Genomic DNA, 5000 nt, shown 5'->3' with positions numbered 1-5000 from the left:
TGTATCCATGAACGTTAATAGTCTGGTTAGTAAAGTTCAGTGAGCATTACTCACAAACGCGGATGGCAAAAAACAATAACAAAGACCTGAGTGACGTCATCTTCGAACTATCTATACTTGTAGATAGTATGCGCTTGGCTAAGAAGCTCACAACATTACCATCCGGAAGTATAACGGACCAACACGCAAAACTGTGTGTAACGATAAACATTACTAGATCGAACGAAGATGACGTCATTCATGCCTTTGTTAATGGGTTTTTTTTTACTATCCGTGTTTAATAGTAAATATTCTCACTTAACTGTGTTAACCAGACTATTAACGTTTAAGGTTACACATAGTTTTGTATACTATAACCCTCTATGACTTACAGTTTGATGTCATTTTTAGGTTTATGCAGCGTATAGATAGTTCGATGTTGACTCACTCATGTCTTTTTTATTGTTTATTGCCATCCGCGTTTATGAGTAATTCTCACTAAACTGTTTTAATCAGACTATAAACGTTTAAGGTTACACATAGTTTTGTGTGTTGGTCCGTTATACTTCCCGATGGCAATGTTGTGACCTTCTAAGCCGATTTGTTTTCTTTTGTGACCAAAGACTTGTCTTCGGACATGATTTTTTGGTCAGTGTGGGGCTATAGATAGAATGAAGTTGACGTCACTCGGGTCTTTGTTATTGTTTTTTGCCATCCACGTCTATGAGTAATTCTCACTAAACTGTATTAACCGGACTATAAACGTTCATGGTTACACAGAGTTTTGTGTGTTGGTCCATTATACTTCCGGATGGCAATATTGTGAGCTTCTCAGACAAGCGCATACTGTCTATAGGTTAACGATGACTAAGGTTCGAGTCCAGCTCTGAGCGGTGCATGGTTGAGTCTATTCTCTCACCGTAGCCAGGCGTAAAATGAGTATCTGGCCGTTAACAGCGTTATGTCTGTCTTTTTAAAAAGTATAATAGTCATGTCAGGTCCTAGATGTAAAGTGTTGCTTTTGGCTAGGAACCACTTGTAAAGCGTTTTGAGCACATTTAGTGGATATTGCGCGAAATGAAAGGCTCCGGTTTTCAAGATATTATGTCTCCGATGTGTGGACAGTATTGTTCAAATCTTTAGATCAATTGACAGAAAACAAATAAGTATCCAAATTTGATGGTTGAAAAATTAATTCTTGTATCTTGTCTTTTCTTAAAATAAGCTTGAATTAACATTATCAATAGCAAATAATATGGGTTTTAGAAATCTGGAAAGTAGTTATGAAACAGTGTCCAAACAAACAAACAAAAATACAAGAAAAAATAATTCTGAAGAATCAGATTGCCTCGACTGGGGATCAAACCTCAGACCTCATGCTTAACATAGAAAGTGTCTTGAAAATGTGTTCATTATACTTAGAGTAATGGGTGCCGTCGACTGTAAAGCGTCCCTTTCGTGGCCAGACGGAGTTGCCGTAGCAGTCGGGACTTGAGTTCGAATCCACATCATTGCAAAGTTTTTATTCTCTATTGTCTTCTGTCACTTTTCTACTCACTTCATTTTTTTTTTTTTTGTTACTCTTGGAAATCATTATACTGTACTCACGTATTCACACATTTTTAAAAATCAGGATGATAATATAAGTTTATATTTTATCTTCGATAACCTAATGTAAAAAAAAATGAGCTAAACGTGCTCAAAGCGCTTTACAGAAAAAATGAATATAACAGCTTCGATGGAGAACAAAAATACAAACATGGTATTTCGAAGTTGTTATATTCATATTCTTTCATACTCTATACATTCCACAGCTTCTAACAGCTTAGTATCTCTATATTAGTTTCTGAAAAGTGAGTGGAGCAGGCACTTATGTTGATAATAACAGGAAATGAAGTGAGTAGAAAAATGCAAGAGGACAGTAGAGAAAAGAACTTCGCGGCGATTGGGGCTCTAACCCACAATTTTACTGTGACAACTCCGCCTGGCCGCGAGAGGGACGCTATATACGGATTGGTGGATGGCGTCAACAGTATAGCGTCCCTCTCGCGGCCAAGCGGAGTTGTCGTAACAGTAAGGTCGTGGGTTCGAGCCCCCATCGCAGCGAAGTTTATATTCTCTATTCTCTTCTGGTACTTTTCTTGCGAATGGCATACGACTAAACCACATAGCTGTCCTTCAAGTGGTCATGGGTCATTGAACGCTTTGAAAAAAGGAATATGATAACGTAGTTTCCAAATTGGTGGTTTCGGTAGTTCAATGCTACCTTGCATCGCTTTGTAACAAAAGCAAACGATGTTGAACAATTAATATGACTAAATGGGTGACAAAATTCTGCTCCAGGCGTTACGTCCTTTGGTAATCCACTGTTTACAAATTACCTCAATGACCTGGGTATAGATGAGTATTTTGTGTCTTCTTTGTTTGGTTGAAGGTCGGATTGAATCCAAGGTCTATTTCCTTCACAATTTTAAGTGACATTGATTGTAGACATCTATCATCGCCTCCAAGACTTCATGTTACTTGATTTTCTTTGATCAATTATAATAATAAATCGCATGGCAACGCATAAATGTGAAGATTTTGGACATTTATTGCACATTTAATATAATTATCACAATTTCACTAAGCTGAAACTTACAATTCTAATGAGATGCAATTAAACATAGATAGGTGGAATACCTAAATTTATGCCTAAAACTATTTACAGTTCACTCCACTTGTAGCGAAGTCGGTTGTAGCGATCTTCGGAACTAACGATCTTTTTCTGTAGAACAGGCACCCATGTCACACAAACTCAATAAAATACAAACGGTTGTAATGACTTCGCTACATCCGTCGTGACGGTTATAGTGATGCGTATTCTTATCCCCGACCATAATACTTTATAGTAAAAATATAACGGTTGTAACGATGTCACTGCTTCTCTCACTTCGCCAAGCGCCTGTGTCAATACAACACATACAATACACTTTGTGTGTGTAACGTACCACTGATATAATATGTGCTGCTTGTCTTGCGTGTTGCGTCAGAGTAGAGCGAAACGAACTCTCACTCTATTCTTTCACAAGATATATACCTCTCTCACTTTGCCAAGTTCCATTGTGTGCTGTCTCGCGTGTGTTGTAGTCTAGTGAACAGTGTATTAAGTGTGTTGCCTCAACCACAGACTACAACTACAACTCGACTTAATGGCGACAGGAGGAAAACGCGTTGTGCTTTCTTTGAAGAGAAAAATAGAACTGATTGGTGCAATTGAGAACGGAAAAAAATCAAAAGAATGCCGCATCTGAGTTTGGAGTATCGGGAATAATGAAATTGAAAGAGCGCTACAAGGAGGAGTTCTTTTTAAAAAAGACAAAAAATAAATAAATAAAAAATAAAAACTAAAAAAACAAACAAACAAAAAAAAAACAAACAAAAAAAAAACAACCTAATATTTGTCAACAGTGGTCACGACTAATTTTTGTCAAGATAAGGGCAGTAACTCAACAACGAAGTTGAATAGTCGGAATTATTTCCCATGAATTTTCTTCCAACGGCTGTAGCGAACTTCGGATGTAGCGATCTTTTTTCTGGTCCCCCGACGACATCGCTACAAGCGTAGTCGACTGTAATTTTGAAATAAGTTCACACTTTGATTACACAATTCCATTGCATTTTTCAGATGCCACCACGACTAGTACAAAATCTCATATTCATTTCAAATGAAATGATTCCTTTATGATTACAGTCGACGTGAACACATTTGCAGGTCTTATAACGGGAAGCAATTATGGGCTGGTTTAAACATTGTTGTAATGGAGAGTAGTTTACGTTGCTTTGAGAGTTTTTTTTTCCATTTTAACAATGAGACCATAACAATTTAGGTTATCAGACTTGCAAATAAGTATACGTTAATTACAATGGAACTAACATTTGAAAAGTATCGATGACATACCTGTCAAAAATATATTTTTTTAAATACCTTTTCATTCCGTTTAATACGGTATGCAATTGAGCAATAATAATTTGGCATTAATTTGCGTTTAACACGGTATGCAATCAGGCAACACATCAACAAAATACTGTTGCGTATAATTATCAACAGGCTAAGGAATAAGATTAACCCCGAAATCGCAGAAGAACAATATGGATTCCAACCTGACAGAGGGACAAGGAACGCAATATACCTCCTCCGTGTTTTAAGTGAAAGAGCTATACAGGTTCAGACCCCACTATACCTCTGTTTTGTCGACTACAAAAAAGCTTTTGATAGAGTACGCCACGAAGAAATACTAAAACAACTGCACTCCATTGGCGCTGATGAGAAAGACCTCAGACTCATGCAAACATTATACTACACCCAGCAGGCATCTATCAAAATCGGAAACTCTACAGGAAATTCCATTCCTATTAAGAAAGGAGTCGGTCAAGGGTGTGTTGCCTCACCAGATCTGTTTAATATATACCAAGAAACAATCATGAGGGGCATAACTAATATGGAGGGAATAAAAGTAGGAGGTCACAACATAAATAATATAAGATACGCAGACGATACGGTACTCATTGCAACATCAGAAATCCAACTTCAAAAGATTGTTGACAAAGTGGTAGTAGATAGTGAAGCCAAGGGAATGGAAGTGAATATCTCCAAAACGGAATGCATGGTAATACAGAAAAACCCCGAAAACAACAACACCTGCAATATAACGATTCACGGCGAGCAACTTACCAACGTAGAAAGTTTTAAATACCTAGGTTCAATAGTGACAACAGATGGAAGATGTAACCGAGACATACGAGCAAGAATAACTCAAGCCAAACAGGCCTTCATGGACCTGGGAAACATTTTGAAAACAAACAGATGTCGTTCGGGATTAGATTCCGAGTCTTGAAGTGCTACGTGTGGCCAATCTTGTTATACGGATGCGAAAGCTGGACTACAAATGCAGAAACACAAAAGAACATTGAAGCTTTTGAAATGTGATGCTTGAGAAGGATGCAGAGAATATCGTATACTGCACACAAAACGAACGAAA

Source organism: Berghia stephanieae, chromosome 3 (genome assembly GCF_034508935.2).
Source record: "Berghia stephanieae isolate SIO BIC M18660-M18661 chromosome 3, UCSD_Bste_1.3, whole genome shotgun sequence".
In the NCBI taxonomy this organism is placed as follows: domain Eukaryota; kingdom Metazoa; phylum Mollusca; class Gastropoda; order Nudibranchia; family Aeolidiidae; genus Berghia; species Berghia stephanieae.
Note: the sequence above shows the minus strand (reverse complement) of the source record.